The sequence below is a fragment of the Gymnodraco acuticeps genome, unplaced genomic scaffold, assembly GCF_902827175.1.
Source record: "Gymnodraco acuticeps unplaced genomic scaffold, fGymAcu1.1, whole genome shotgun sequence".
NCBI classification, from domain to species: Eukaryota; Metazoa; Chordata; class Actinopteri; order Perciformes; family Bathydraconidae; genus Gymnodraco; species Gymnodraco acuticeps.
The window spans coordinates 1,515,128-1,532,500 of NW_022991154.1; the positions used below are offsets into that span (position 1 = coordinate 1,515,128).

General features: G+C 40.4%; 1 protein-coding gene across 2 annotated transcripts in view; it reads left to right on the forward strand.

Annotated features, from left to right (window-relative positions):
- The first annotated feature begins 1,520 nt into the window (after positions 1-1,520).
- LOC117560545 (BMP/retinoic acid-inducible neural-specific protein 3-like) overlaps positions 1,521-17,373 on the forward strand; it is a 60,648-nt gene continuing 44,795 nt past the window's right edge. The window contains exon 1 of one of the 2 annotated variants that reach the window (XM_034237455.1): positions 1,521-2,255. The gene's annotated coding sequence lies outside the window, so the exon portion shown is untranslated. The remainder of the gene's footprint in view (positions 2,256-17,373) is intronic. The other variant, XM_034237457.1, reaches the window with a different exon arrangement.

The following is a 17,373-nucleotide window of genomic DNA, read 5'->3' on the forward strand; positions in this document are numbered from 1 at the left end:
GGAAACGGTTAAATGAATGACACTTTCTCAACAAGATGTTTTTGGCGCCAACATCTTGATCAGAATTGACAGTTAGGAATATAGAACGGAGTCTTTGTCACACCGAATCTGGCACAAATCTCTGCTGGGACGCGTCATAAATCAACTTCAGAGCACGGACAGCTTCAGGACAGCACAGCATACTAAATGGACGCTGAAACGCACGGGGAACTGGGTTAATTAGCACCACACTGAGGCTGCTGTGCCTGTAGAATTCCACGACCTGATTGCTTCCACAGATTAATTGATGCTGTTTCTGGGTAGATATAGTGTCTTTTATGTAGCCCTGGAAGAATATAGAATTAACAAATGGGCTATGGACACCACCCACAGTGTACTGATGCAGCACCCCAATCCTTCACATTAGATACATGTCTCAACAGTTCCAGTATGTATAACAAGCCTGCATTTGTCCGCATGAAAACACTAATCACAACAAAATAGCATTTGAATTTCATCATTTGGTACATTGGACAGGTGTTCCCTACAAACACTTATCACAATGCACTTGGTCATCCTGCACACATGAGATACTGTGATATCTGCATAACAACATTATAAAACGTATAGGCTATAAGGGGGATTCAAGTCTTATTTTCTTAATTAACTGATCAATTGTTCTATAAAATCTCAGGATATTGGATTGAACATCAATTATTTGTATGGTTATTAATCTGTCAATTACTAACTCTCATTGATAATTTGTTGAACAAAATGTCAGAAAAAGTTGGTAAATGTTGATCAGTGTTTCCGAAAAGCCAAAAGGTGATTGCATTTGATTAACAAATATATATATATTAGAGTAAATAAAATAAACTGAAATAAAATGTACATTTTAAAAGCAAAAATCTAAGAAATGTGTCTGTTTTGAGTTCAAACCCTTCTCTTACACTAGTTCGGATCTATAAAATATGAATTGATCCAAGTAGCATTAGCATACAGTTTAACAGCACTATAATGTGTGCTGCCATAGTCATTATGAAAATGTCAGCGTATTCGTTCACTTAGTAACCTGTCTGCTGCATGGGGCTTTTAGCAGAGCAGCATTTGTAGTGCCACTTAATGACTCATGGCTCATGCATCGACATGCTCCACAAGACAAAACCAAAAGAGGATTAAGCATTATGCTCAGCACCTTCGCTCCTCTCTGTCTAATGTGACAGCTCTCACAGATCAGGATTTACATGTTGTTATCCTCTCTGGAGGACGCTTTTTTGAACCGGACCATGAGCAGTAATAAGGATATTCAATAACTCCCATTGCTCCTTTTATAAATAACTGCGACAAGAACTATGGGGCATACAGTTAATGATAAGAGTGCTATTTCGCTTAGTGCGCACCCGCGCTTTTAATTTAAAGTGAAAAGGAGAGACTGTTAACTTGTTAGAATTCTCCCCACGTCGCCCACGTTAGTCTATACTCCTTTGGCGGCTAGTACAGAGGGTTACTTGTGTCTTAAACATGTGACTGAATGGGAGAGAGGGAACACAGAGAGCTCAGGCGTCCATGGCTGTTATACCCTGCTGGGGCGCGTACATCCAGCTTCCATAGCTCCTGCGCTCCTCCACACAGCGATGCGCAGTAGGCGGGACAAGTTGGGGAGAAAAACGCCGCTGGGGGTGAATTCATAACGGGATATTTAACAGTCTTCATGGGGTGTCTTTCTGCGTCCTACTAGCTGCATTCCGTCGCATATGTCCGAGGCTGGACCCCGCCGGTGTTTGGCTGAAACAAATGCGCAGACGCGTCGTTTTAGTCCTGTAACCGACAGCCCCTTTGCGCTCCTTGAGTCTCTCTCCTCATCTTCCTCCTCCTCCTCTCTCTCCTCGTCTCTCCTCTTGACTACATCTCCTGCTGGATGATTTCATTTTGTAAAGTCATTATCCCCCAGAAAGGTCAAAGCCTCTGCTTCCAGGAACTGAATTACACTGGGATAAGACGACTTTTCACCCCCCAAGCGAAAGTCAAAGTTTCTCGCCAGTGCGACGGATTGCTCCGGAGCAGCCTTCAGCACCGATCACTGTTCCCTCTGCTCAGATCCCTGAGTGTGTACTAGTGTTTTTTGGAGTGCTGTTTTTTGCCTCTCTCCGCGGAGTTGCTGTTGAATCCTCATAAACTGTGACATGAGTTTACAATATCGGCAGTTGAGATCCACCGAGATTCAGCAAGATAATGGGAAATACTGAGTTCAACTTTACCTGCTGTTCCAAACCGCGGTGAGTTGTTGACATCATGCATTTTATTGTATCGAATTTGGATGTATGAATATAACATATAAAACATATACATCACCTACCTGTGGATATTTTCTGCAAATGTGTTTTGTTTCTTTTCTGGAAAATAACATAACAGCAGTGTGCTCGACCTGGATACACATCTGCTGTGCTGTTGTACATGTATTGCTTTCTGAGGCTTGACCATAATACAAGTACAAACTCACATAGAAACACAAATACACACACACACACACGCACACACACACACACACACAGTCACTCATGTCATGCACGACCATGACTCATGCATATAAACAAACCATCTCCAGCTGCTTTCAGGAAAAGCATACACCATATTGATTGTCATGCCTTGTCAGTACATACATGAGCACAATCAGACTCATCTCCGCCCTTCCTCACTCCTTGCCTCACTTCTCCACTCCCCCCCCCCCACCCCAATACAGCCACCCTCTATCTGCCTTTCCCAACAAACATATCTAATCTATATTCCTTAGGGTGTATTGGCATCCTTGCCTGTAGGATCAGATCTCTAACACTGATGTGTGCACGCAGCACCGTTTCCCAAGCACCAGGGAGGCACACAAAACCCAGCTCGCTTGCTCAAAAAAATAAAAAGTCTCAGTGATTTCATAATTATACATTTCAGCCTCAAGCAGTAACCCTGGAATAGGGCACATGAGTCAGGGCAGCCTTGTGGGGCTGTCGGTGGATGCTCTGATTATCTGCCAAATGCCCTGGAAGAAAACAAATAACATTTTAAATGCAATCATATTGGCCCAAGGGTAGGCTGGCATAGGTGTTATTTAAACATAACTTTATATTGAGCCAGGGAGAAACCCACTCCAGTTGCAAGAAGGTGGTCTTGTAGCAAAGCTTTATGGGGGGGAAAATATGTGAATCACCGTTGTTATTCGCATTGCCACTTGCCAGTGTTAGGCAGAAGTGCCAGATTCTTAGAGTTTGTATAGAGCCACAACAGGGCCACTGTTCAGTGCTGTCCTCATCTATCCTGGGAGACTGGTGAACCCGACCGTGTCTAGGCCTGAAAGGCACACTGTCTCCTCCTATGAAAAGAGAGATTTCTCTCCTTGAATTGCTCTCCTGCCCCACAAAAAAGGAAGAACTCACCCACTTAACACATTTCTCAATTTTCCCGTTGTTAGCATGTCCATTTCAGGCTTGTGGTTTTTTCGTGTGTGCTTTCCTTTCAGGTTGCTTATGGATTTGCTTGTCGCTGATAAAAACCAGATGTCTCTGATGAGCACACACTTGAAAAGGAGTCAAATTGTGCTTGAAAAACACTTTAACACGGCAACTGTGACTGAGCAGAGAGCCATCTATAGGCTTCTAGACTAATGCCAACAGGAGGAATTACACGCCTGACAGGGCTCCTTGTTCTTACTGTTAAGTGTTGGGTGCCTGATATCACTGGATGAGGCATCATCCGTAGGTGTGATGGCTGGGGAGAGAATGGGAGAGGAGGGAAAACAAAAGGAAATCTGCCACCCCCCACCCACAGCCACTGTAAACACATCACAAGGGAATGGAAATACTCTGTGGAGTTAATGGTTCTCTATTGCTTTCGGTAAGGGGTGGGTGGGATGTAAGAAAGCTAATCAGTGTTTGATGTAATGAAGAGGGCCTTTTCTGCGTGAAATGCGATGGAAATATATGCGATCATAACCTATTTTTGCAAGGAAGGAAGTGGGAGGTAAAGACAGGTAAAAAGTCTGAAATAAGAAGATAAGGGGTAGAAAGTAAAGAACTTGGCATGAAAAGAAGAAATGACTGACGAAGCAGGTTTTGGTGGTATTTCGGGGTCAAGTCTTGCCAGGATCTGCTCAATCTCCACATCCCATTATTTTATGATAATGAGCAAACAGACCAGTTTGACTTTAATCTGAGCCGATGGAAAAGAGTGGGTTGAGAAGACAAGATGAGAAAAAGGCAAAAAAGGGAGAATGTCTGTAAAAGTGGACCGACCTTTTTATCATTGGGCGGTTTGAGACTGACAAGGGTGTTAAAGTAAAATATGTCAGATGAAGTCGGACTGTTGCATTAAACGGAACTTCGCCCCGAGGTCACTGGTAATTGAATGTAGAGAGTGAACATAATGCTGTAAAAGCACAGAGAGACACTTCCTTTCTCTTGCTGCACATTTGCAGTGAGGCACAAAAAGTAATGTACTCAATTTCATTATGTTTGAAGTGGGTACTTCTTTTCACTAAAACAGGCTAGCATCAGCGATTCAACTATCATAACCAAGGACAAACTAAAAGCTTGACTAAAATGAATCAGTACGTAAATGTACGTCAAATATCTCCCTCGTTATGTCATGTTACCCCCTGATCCCACCGGAAGCGTCTGCGCCGCGCTGCGACCTCCTCCTGCGTCATAACCCACCAGGCGCGTTTCAAAACGTTGCGGAAGCGGAGCGTCGTGTGTGCAGCCTCGCAGTTGTTGGATGAACGTTCCACTTCCTGCCTGCGCCGCGCTGCGCCCCGTCAAAAATAGGATTCATCCTATATTTTAGAAATTCCTTGCGGCGAGGAGCTTCTGGGACGCTTCGAGCCGCGGCGCAGCGCGGCGCAGCGGGTCTGGTGGAATAGCACTCATTGACTAGAGTGGCCGCGATCGCTAAAAACGCCGCAGCCGCAGCGCAACACAGCGCAACGCAGCGCAACGCAGCGCAACGCAACGCAGCGCAACGCAGCGCAGACGCTCCTGGTGGGATTAGGGGGTTATCGCCACAAAACAAATCTTCAACACTCCTGTCATGTTCGAGTCAAATCTGACCAATTTACTACTGTCATCAATCACAAATATTGTGTTTTAGATTTGATTGACTCAAGGACTTATGACTCAACTGTAGGCATTTCAACATAATATTTATACAATTGCTGATCAGCACTTCATCTTTGTAATACCTGTGTTTTTCCTGGTCAAAAAAATGAACCATAGGAATTGAATGGGTAAACCAACCTAGATTATATTCATCCATCAGATAGTTCACACCAACAAATCGACAACCATGTTAATTTTGGGATTCATTTTCAGTGTCTATTTTTTGCTTATTCACTGCAGTGACAGCATCTGTAAACCAGTAGTCTAAGACAGTGTGTATAGCTTGAACGGGTACAATACAAGTTAGTGATGATTAATGGTTTTTGGAGCAGTTAAAACTGACCGAACACCAAAGAAAGGGGGGAGCAGTTTAAAGCTGCCTTACAAAGGAAATGTTGAAGGGTGTATTTTCAACGTACACATTTGAGACAAGATGACGTGAAAATAACAGCCTTAATAGATTGCATGCTTTCTACATCTCCTAAAGGAAGTGAAGTAAGAATAGACCAGAATCATGTTGTATTTGGCCAATGTTCCAGTAGAAGACAGAAGCTAAAAAAAAAATCCAGAGAGAAAAGTGCAAAAGGAATGCATTGCAACCTTTGTCCCTGTGTGTGAAAGGCCACCAGCCGAATAGATCTATTTGTGTTTTACTGAGATTTATAGAAGCCTTAGTCTCTGTTTGCTCACTCTGTGATATGCAGCCCATATAAAACACATGCAAGCCAGAAGTTTTACAGTCTGGGTAGCAATTATTAAGGTGACTTTTCCCCTGTTTGCTTTCAGCTCGAAAATGTACAATAGCTTCAAATGATTTGCGACAACACCCTTGAAGATTGGAAATTGCACACTTCATTTCAACGTGTTAAAAGCCTCACATGTACACACATATGGACCGCCAGCTGAGTCATTGATTGACTCTATAATTAATAATTAATCTCCTATTGCTGCCACAGTTATCAAGGAAAATATTAACACGCACATACATTCTGAGATACACACACACACACACACACACACACACATGTTCTGTCTGTACTTGCCTAGTTATATTGACAATCAAATATCAAGGTTTGTATAGAATTGATTCGTGGGAGCATGGACATATGGGAGTTAGCTTTTTGTTATTATATTTAGCATAATTTTTTTCCTATTTGCGTGATGATGGGAATGTTGATTGCAGAGTGTGAGGTGGCTGGCTTCATTGCAAGCCGTCTTCCATAATTAATTGTCGCCGTATTAAAAAAGGTCCATTTGCTTTGGTTTTTCATCAGGTTAGTGCTTCCTCCAGCCAAAATACGATCTTGCATCTGTGAGAGAACGGATATGTTGGCCTGATCTGTTTCCATGCTGGGCCTTGGAGATGTCTTCTGGGTAGTTTCTCCATCTTTTTGTTGTTGTAAATATTGGTTGATGGATAAAATGGGATTTCAGATGTGATTTATTTCTTATGCTCCTTGACGCTTGAGTAAGCAGTTTTCTGAAAAAGGCAAACAAATAGATAGAATAAATGTTCTCGTCCCTGCAGTCAAGGGACGAGATTAAAATGTAATGTCACAAATTCAGGTCAAATGTAGTTGCTATTCACAAATCTATCCTTATAATCGTCAAACTATTTCCTAAAAGATTCCAACAACACATAGTGGGATCACTTTACGTTACATTTGGTTTAGATCACAGATAGGATAAATGCCTGTTTTGGTGGAGAAAAAAACAGTTGGTCACCTTAAACAAGTACATGCATATACAATAGCTTTGCATATACTTTAAGACCTGATGTTAAAATGTTTAAGTTATATAAAAATGACCCTTCTGTTTTCACATTCTGTCATTTTAAGGCTCAAGCTGGCTGCATAAACATCAAGCTACAGTAGCCACAATCGTGAGCCTTTAGCTAGGGTTAACAGCATTCTAAACTATTTGCAACATTTTCCTCTCCTTCTATTGAGACATGTTCTTAAACCTTACGTTATATGGATTGTTTGCCAAATAAAACCCCCAAAAAAGACTGCCTTTCCCATTTGTAATAAGATGCAATGTTAAAATGCATGTCTTTGTGAATATTGGTTGAAAAATCGAATGGGATCTTACAAAAGTCGTTTCTGATGTTAGGTCAGTTTCTGATCCTAGAAAATAATGACACACTATAACAAATGACTGGTGTATGTGTGGCACACGCTGGCCAGGTCTACTGCTACCTGGTTTAAATGTTGATCAACTCCTTCGATTGAATTTAGAACACAGCAATTTTAGACAATTTGGATTTCTGTCTAGCAGTAACAACCAAACCCCAGCAAACGGACTAACAGGCAGATAACCTCGGAGCTTTGCTTATTCCTGTTTAATCAATGTTCAAACAGCTTGATATTTCATGACGTTTACTCATTTTTTGAGAATTGCTTATTAACATGAATGGATGGCATGTTTCAGAAGCCAGCTACAGAAAGCTGTTTGTTCTTTGAGACTCCTGCTGTATAAAAAGGTTACAGTAGATACAATGGATTTTCATATGCTCCATAACTGTGATTGATGTTGGCGGTTCTTTTTTTCGCATATTTCTGCTTCTCCCAGGTCCCAAATTCATCTATTTGGATTTCTGTTATGTTGGTTTTTGGAGTTTATTATTCTATTGCAAACAAAAAGGAATATATAACTACTGATGAATAGCCAATAACACAAGATGTAATCCGTAATAACGAAATGGTGGATTTTGTATTCTGTTAATGAAATGTTTTTTTATCAGTTGCCTTGACTGTTACAAATCAATCTAAAAAAAATCTGATTTACAATGTGACAATGGGTTTTTGGTTAAGACACAAAAACGTCTAGGTTAGGTTTGGGGACAGATAGTAGTATATCAAGGGTTAAAATAACTCCAAAGTGTCAACGCCTCGCTCCGCAGACTTTGACACTGTATAGCAATGTTACTCTCTCCTTTGTTGCTGTCCTATATCTTTACAGCTGCTAAATGGTTACAGGCATAGTCCACTTAAAGGGATATTTTTTAAAACAAGTTTTGTCCCCATTTACGCTTTAAATAAAGTCTTGTCCACGAAAAAAAAAGAAATCATGTCCATAAACATGCAAAAACACAATTGAATTGCTGTCATGGCCAGTGTACAGGTTAGGACACACATACAGGTAACATTTAAAACTGGTTTGAGGTCTGTGTCGTCAGGATATTGTATTAGGGGAAATGTAGAACATTCTGGGGCCTTTGTTAAAAAATATATACTTGAAAAATGACTCTATATCTATGTTTTAAACATAAACACATCCTATTAACAAGGTTAGTAACATCACCATATTGGCCATGTCCTTTTTAGCACAAATTATCACGTTAAAAAATGTCCTTCCTTGTCTACACGAAAATATTGAAAGTGAAGTTTCTCAAAAATATCGACCCTAGTGTTTTACAAATGTCAGTTTTCAGTGACCTAAAACTCTGCTCGGTTGTAGAAAAAAGGCCAACAAGCATAGAAAAAGCTTTCGTTAGGAACAACAAATACAGTGTTCTTAAGGACTAAGGCTTTGGTAAAGACATGTCATTTTGGGGCACTTGTTGAAAACGTTGTGTTTCTTGGAGTCCCAGTCTGTGACTTTTCCTGAAAGTGTGTTATGTAGCACCCTATGTTGTTAAAAATTGTCAATATGAAGTCAGATTGAAGAAATCGCCAAAAAAATTGCCATTTATACCTATTTCCACCCAGCGGGTCATATTGACCCCACCCCTTTTCGCGCTATTGATTTTGCGTGTAAACAAACATGACGTGTTGCTATAGCAACACCTTTTATCTACTGCGGTTCCTTATAGATTGAGAGAGAGAGAGAGATATATAGATATTGATAGCGACAGTCCGTAGTGAAGGAGCGCGCTCTCGCTCACGGGAGACTGCTTCCGCCTGCGCTCCGCAGCAAACAGCTGTTTGCTTTTCACCCAACAACGACAACCGCCTCACAAAACGCTATGTTGTAGCGTTGATAAACTAAACAATTTAACAACATTGCTAGTCAAAACACCAATACCACAGGACCATTTTTCTTTTTAAAGCAATACTTTTACCTTGAAAATCAATGCATTCTAATAACGGGTCAATTTGACCCCGGTGGCGGTTTTAGGTATAAAAAAATCTCTGGCGGTTCTAGTGTTAACACTAGAACCGCCAGAGGTCGCTGTATACCTAAAACCGCCAACGGGTAAAATGTACCCGCTATTGATTTTCAAGGTACAATGTTCTTTTATTTATCATACAGAACAGTGAGTTTTGATTGCACAGGGATGAAATGTATACCAATAGAATCTGTGGACTCTCAGCTTTTCACATGATATAGTTTGTGCAGATAACAGGAAGTATAAAATATCGCTAAGAGTGCTCATTTAAAAACGCTTGGTGTTAGACTTGTGTTTTGTTTAGGTACAAATCTCTCTATCTATAACTGTCTATCAATCTATCTGTAATGTTCTGTTCTATGAACATATAATTGTCTACATAAACAGATGACGCGGACTACTTCTCTCATTCCGAGTGTCCATCTGTATTCAAGTCACGTAACCTGCACACATGCATTACGTCCTCAACGTGAGCTCAGTCATCCAAGACCTTGTATTCTCCAAGATGTTACACTATATATAACTATCTATCTGTCTATCTCTCTCTCTCTATCAATATATCTATCTATCTATCTATAAGGAACCGCAGTAGACAAAAGTCGTTGCTATAGCAACACGTCATGTTTACGCTGCATTTTCTATGAGGTAAATATTACCCGCTGGCGGATATAGGTATAAATGGTAATTTTTTTGGCGATTTTTTCAATCTGACTTCATATTGACAATTGTTAACAACAGAGGGTGATACATAACACACTTTCAGGAAAAGTCACGGACTGGGAGACTTTAATATATTATTGAAAACAAGTTACATACAATCAAAAAACAGCTGCGGGTAAAATGTACCCGTTGGCGGTTCTAGTGTTACATGTTATTGCCTTATGTTGGGGTTTTTGGTGGGTTATTTAAAAAAAAAAAAAAGTCAAACCATTCAATCCCTAATTTAGAGCTACAACATATCTAGGAGGTTAAACAGTTAATCCAGCAGTTCACAGAAAAACACCTTCACAAACGTTTGAGCAAAACAAAAAAGCAAAGCAATCTGCTATCACTTTGAATTTTCATACTTTGAGTTTTCATGTCTGACACTTTTATACGCCCATTTGTAGATGTACGTGTGTGTTCGTGATTGTTTGTAGCTGCGCTTTACAATGCAACATGTTTTGCTTTGATGTGTTTTTTTTTCGAGGACACGACAGGAACTCATCCTTTGTATTTGTTTGTAAAACAGCCGGATGAGTGCAACTGGCAGTCATATATTATAATTTCACAAAGGCTGTGTTTTACCGCTGGCGCCAGTTTGAGAGGTATTGTTGACAGTCGTTGGAAGAGAAGATAACTGGGTTAATTAGGGCCATAAACCTCATTAGTCAGCACGGAGGGGAAGATGTAAAGTTTATCAGTTCCTGTTTCCCTACTTTGAGGATGATTTCAGGGTTGGCTAGCAGAAAAATGACAAAGCGGATACTGTTGGAGAAATTATAATGAAATGTTTTAATCAAGCCCCCTCCACCCCCTGCAAAGCATGCGCCTACACTCCATCTCTTTTCTCCCTTAAAATGTGTTCAAAGTGTGAGGTATCACAAAAAGAGACTCATTTCAATTTGCATACATGCAATGCCAACTAAGAGGATCTGCTTTGGCGAGTGTTCCAGTACTGGATATGAACACACATTGCAAAAACACACATACATACATCTACACACACGAGGCTCAGGTAGGTGACCGATACGGCTCCGTCATCCCTAAAGAGAGCAGATGTTTGGGGAACGAATGCTCTGCTTTGTCCCGCTCTCCAATGAATACGGCTGCTGAAATGCTCGAAAAAAAGATTAGGCTCGGGGGTTCCCACATCTCATCAAGCTTACTGTTTGCTCCAAAAGAAAGGGGGAGATTCAGGATCCAACACTGCATTTAGTAGCTAGACCTATAACTCTGCAGGGAAGATGGGATTCTGGCAGCCGCACAAAGTTACAGGAAGTGCTGCCTGGAAGAAGTGCTCCCAAGTCTTGTGAAGACAGGTAATCTATTCATCTAAAAAATCACAGATTGGTGTGAAAGGCAAATAAGTGAGCTTGTTCTCTTTGTCAAAATCAATTGAGATATTAACTCAAAGTGGCAAGACTGGCCATTTAATTTAATTAAGCTCTCAAAGTCTGCAACTCCATCACATCAGTTCTTGAATAACGTCAATAATATCACCCACCATGGCTTTTTTAAAATGATGTATTTCACCAAAATGACACATTTGCACATTTATAATATGTCAACTCCAATATGGATGTTTTTTAATGTATGTAATGGTACAGGAAAAGTGGAAATACAAAGAGAGATGTGATTCCACACAGAGGTTCCAAATAGCCGCAGGACGTGCCAGACCCACACTGTGTACATCGTACCTTAATGAAAAATGACTCACTCTCATCGTTTTGTTGACTTTTCTTAACATTATGCCTTAGGTAAGTACAATATATGAGAATGTTATAAGCATGTTTTCCTTTTTGCTTGAGTGGTTGTCTTCCAACACGTACTCCAGTTTTTTCCATTTTCAATTCGGTTTCTTGATTGAATGTATTGACTGAGGTTATCTCTATTTTTGGGTCATACCAGTTCAACGAGCAAATAGCATGTCCTTGGTGGAAGAGGCCCTATCATGCTTTATGGGGTTTTCCTCTCCCTGTAGTGTGTTCAATTGTTTTAGTGCATGTACATGGTCTGCAAAGGCTTAAATCCCATTGTTAATACCAGAGACAGTTTCTCACACACTCCTTCCCTGCCTAAAACTCCTCGATTGGACTCCTTTGTGTTAATGCTGCGACATAGTGTCATCACCATGTACAGTAACACTCGTGTATCTATTGGCTGGTGCTACAACACATTGTTCGTGATAGGCTAAGGGGTGGTACATCTCTACGCGATTGATCAATCACAAAAGATCCGGCCAGCTAACCAATCAGAGCAGACTGGTTTCAGACAGAGGGTGAAAAGAGGTACAGCAGCACAGGCAGTATGAGAAGAAGTAGAGACCTTTGGAACATTAAAGCATGGAGACATATAGAGGCACAACATAAAATTACAAAACCTTAAAATTAAAATAATATTTTAAAATCATTCCATATCCAATCATTTTTAAAAAAAAATATAAATGCCCAAAGGAAGAAAAAATACTGGGAAACTAAACTCTCTTTCTCTGCCATCGTAACGACAAGAGATTACAGATGACATGAGTCATCACAGTTGACTTGTTAAGTAATTGTGCAGATAAAGTATTTTATATTCACTGGTGATTACAGAATTTAGCCTGTCATTATGAGGGGCAGTGGGCTTAAAAATGTTGTAGCGTTTGATCCAGTGTTGGCTGTGCTTCACTCAAAACGGCCATTTGTTTAAAACCCTCCTTTCTTGACCGTTCTGACGGAACATAAAACACTTTGAAACAGATATTCATTTTTTTGCAGAAACACACAGGTCCTTGACATTGGTGTCATTTGAGAGATACATTGCAAATATCTGCTTCCTTTCCATTCTAAGAAGGGGTATACTATACATTTCCTCTGCAAATGTTTTAGCCATTTTTTATGCAGGAAAAATAGTGCGTCACATGACAAGGCAGAGGCGATTTTGCAAGGAGGCTACAAGCTGAATGTTTATTTCGCCAGAGAGCCATTTCTAAACCTTGAGGGCCTGTTAACGGATGTTTCCAAAAGCAGAAAAAATGCTTCTGACAGCTCATACTGTTTTTAATTTTAACTTACCGTTATGATTACCTTGGTGCTGCGAGAGCATAATCTGGCAAGGTTTTCTAATTCTGAAAGGAGGTTATGAAAACATTAGAAAACAAAACAGTCAGTTAAAAGCTCAAATCTACATGGGTAATTGGTAAAAGGCTGCTGTAGGATGCCACATCCTGCCTCTGAAAGATATTATTCCTGGCATTTGCCTGTTCAGAGACCAAAGTCCTCATTACATTCATGTGTGGGAAAATCTATTCCCCCATCATTTGCACTCTCCTCACAATTCCATTGAGAGGACATCACAGGAACAAACAGAGATTTCATTTCATACAGAGGCTCCAAACAGCCCCGGGTTATTGGTGGCGCACGTTGTTCAAAATCATATTCGAGTGGATACACTGCAGCCCGGGTGCTTGTCTCCTGTTTGAAATGAAAATTATTTCTTGTTGAATCACCCAACATTTTGTTTCTTTTTTTTTCTGCCTAAAGGAGAAGCATTCTCTAACATTGTTTGATGAAAAGCGGTGATTGTATTAGGTGGGATGTGTGACATAATGCACTTGTAAGTGAAAATGGCATTTATCTGATCTCTTCTAGGCAGTATATTACAAAGGCTTAGTGGAGGGCTTTGTTTGGGTGATAATGTGATTATAAGACTGGCACAGACCTGCTTGAAAACAACCAATGTTTACAGACATGTCATTTCAAGTGGGTGAAAAAATAACAGAGGATGTGAGTCAATATCGGGTTTTAGAGGTATTTGAGAATGCAGAGAAGGAAGGGAGTGTGTTGTTTGGGGATGGAGAGACAAAAAACCAAAGACACAAAGAGAGTGAGAGGAAGGAAAAGAGAGTAAGCGAGCAACAGGGAACAGAGAGTCCTGCATCAGCTTTTTGGACTGCTGCCTGTAGGATGATAGGATTAAAGAGTCTTTGAATGTGACCTCTGTGATATATTTGTCTATTAACACACCATGCACACCCCTTAGAGATAGGTCACTCCATACAAAACATGCACTTTGTGAGTCAAGGCAGTGTTTCACCTATAATATATTGAGTCACGGTGAAGACGAAGGGTAATTTTCAGACTCACCTAACAAAGGATGCACTTGTAGCTGTTTTGAGGCCAAGTTTATGGCAGTGTAGACATTGTCACATTACACATCATCATACAGCTAATCTCAAATAGGATGCTTTAAGATAACTATAATGGCGCTCTGCCAAGAATGCATTCAAGTGCTCCTTGGAAGGTCCCCATTCCGTTTGTGTGTTCAAGAGATTAAAGTCGTACATTGGAAACAACATGCATGCTACAAAGACGATGGTTAGTGCTTCATCGCTCAGAGCGTTAACAACACTGTTTTTTAAGTTGTTCAGATTTAAGGGGGCGTTCACATGAATTCTCTCCCAGCTTTTTGATTATTCTGAAACCACAAAAAAGCAGCACAAAGGCGCTATTTCACAATGTTAACCTAAATGACACTTCATTCGTATATGCCAAACGTGTTGTATCTGCTACAGAAATAGGTTATTCCACGGTCCGTGCTTCACCCTTCCACCAAGTTTCGGGACAATTGGGTCTATAGTCTTTCCGTAATCCTACTCGCAGACAAACAGACCAAATGAGCCAAAAGCATAACCTCCTTTGTTGAGTAAGACGCAACCCTAAAGTCAGACGTTGTCAAACCACACAGTCTGATTCTGCAGTCTGTGTGGCCCTCCGCTGCTGTAGGTATAGAGAGCTAAGTGTGATGCTGGAACATTAAGCATGGCAGAAGATAACAGAAAAACCGGAAAAGACAGCTCTTCTTCTGTGCGAATAAACTATTCAACACCGCTGGAACGAGAACAAAACATTGCCGAAGGACTCATTCATAGCTTAAAGGCATCAACAACACAATAAGTTATACAGAATTGGTGATAATATGCTCCGTTTCAGTATTGGGTATCTTTATCCCGTTCTTATTTTACTTTCAGTAGCATGCTGTGGAAACTTTGAACTGGAGACTTTTATTATTCAGACGGGGAAACACATTGCAATTATTGTGCCAATTATTCTTTTGGCTGCATTGACATGTTGGACCATCAAAGCCTGGAACCGGTTGTGTGGACAGTTGGGATATAAAATGATATAATGTGTGATAGTTATCTTTAATTATGATCATTGGCCTTCTGGTCAATTTGCTGCCCGTTTGCAAACATGTAATCTTTAAAACTGGAATCCAGACCAAGGGGGAAAATGCAAACATGGTAAAATACCTTTGGAGCTAAGAGTGAGAACTATTAAGCGAAATGATGTATTACGTTATGTTTGCACCGAAGAAACAAACACGTTTTGACATCAGCCCATTTCTGTTTTGGTACAGGAGCAAGGGAGCTTGTAGGTTCAAGATTCAAGATTCAAGGCTTTTATTGTCATTTGTACATAGCTACAGTGCAGATATGTCAATGCAAATATTAGGTCACAGGCTCCTCCAGCAGTGCAACACAATAAAACAGATACAATAGTGCAAGTAAATACAAATAAAATATAATAGAAATAGTACAAGGAGAGTCTATATACAAGTAATTGGAATATGATATATTAGATAAATAAAGAGTAGCGGCTCCTACCTCTAACACTTGTTATCCAAAGTGTTGTCCAACCTGACACATGTGTAGAACTAAAAGCAAAGTGTATGTTGGTTGAAACAAAATATGTGTGAGATGTGTGGTCAGTAAATAATGTTTCAAAACATACTGAAGGTTGATTAGGACTTGAGGGCTCTGACACTTGATTTACTTAGGATTTAAAACCATAAGACTTAATTTAAGACTTAATCAAATGTAAGGGGCTGAGAGGCAGGGTAGTGGGAGGCACCTACATTCCCAACAGGTGGCTCCACCCTCTCCCAATTAGCAGTATTGGGAGCAGGTGTGGAGAGCAGGAGGCTCCCAGTGTAAGGAAACGTTTTGGTAATCTGGTAAATCGGTTAGCGGCCCGGCTACGTTAGCCTTTGTTCTTGGAAGGTATTTTTGAGTTTGATAGCAATAAAGCCTTTTTTTGGATTTGAACACTGCCTCTGTCGTGGTTGCTGCACTACTAGTGATGGCGAGATGAAGCATTATGAAGCTTTGAAGCTTTCCAGCCAATTGGTTCACAAAAGGGTTCATCTCATGAGGCTTCATCATGGGCTTCATCTGAACACAAACCCCCCTGTTGGTCAAAGTGTGTAAAACAGGCAGATTGGACATCTCAACAGTGTGCTCTCTCATACCGAGTTCCCATTGAGTAAAGCCTTAGAATAACTCTAAACAACGAACATTAAATCATATTTTCATGTTAACAATATTGTTTTTATTCCAGTTGAATGATTGTGATTGAAAAGCCTAAGGAGGCTGGTACACATTGCAAAGAGGGATTTGTATTCCTTAATAATATTCATAAACTTAACCATGTTGTAGCCTGAGAAAGGCTAAACCATATCAAAGACTACATTTATTAACTGCGTTATCTAATTTAGCTGTAGCTTTTATAAACAACAACAAATACGTATTGTTCAGTCGTTGAACTAGGGACCCTGCCGTCATGAGTCAACTGTTTTCCAGCTGAGCCACAGCACACACATTAAAGCTCCCTGACAACACTGGACCATATTTATTCCTGTATTTATTCATTTATTTAATCATGTTTTTATTCCTACATTTATTTATGCTTGTATCTATTTATACTTATATATGCTCTCTTAATTCCATCGTGTCACCGGGCCCAGGTAGGGGTAATATGGTTCTTATTATACATCCATGGGTAATATGAGCGTTGTGGTTCAACGGTTCAACCGATCTGAATCGCTTCGTGAAGCAGTCACGTGGTATCGACAGGCAGCGAGGCTTCGTTTGTCATCGATGACGTCACTGGCCCAAAACGATACAAGCCTCGATACATGCTTCACAAAAAGCTTCAGGGATTACTCGACACACGCTCCGAAGCCTCGGCGCAATACGTAACATCACTATGCACTACCACTTTCCTGTCCTTTTCCTTGTCCTATTACACAAATATCAATCGAACTAAAGCCTGATGTGTTTAGAGTGTTCCATGTAAAACACTACAGAGCTTTGAAAGGAATGTGTGCAAATACTAAGACTGACCTACAAACCTTGGAATGTGACTTGTTCAGGGGGCCGCCGCCACCGCTCTGTTGACAGGTGTTTGAGAGTACTACTGCATATGTACAAAAATAGGTTGAAATTAAGTAAAGCCTTTTGTGACTCCACAGGAAGCTTCAATCTGATGAATTAGCATTCAACTACTGTAACATCACTTGAGGCAATTTCTATGTTTGATGCACAGAGTGTAGCCCACTCTTCATCTTTGCTTGAGGCTAATGGTGTGGGGCTAAATTAGCTTCTAATAGCATAACATATCT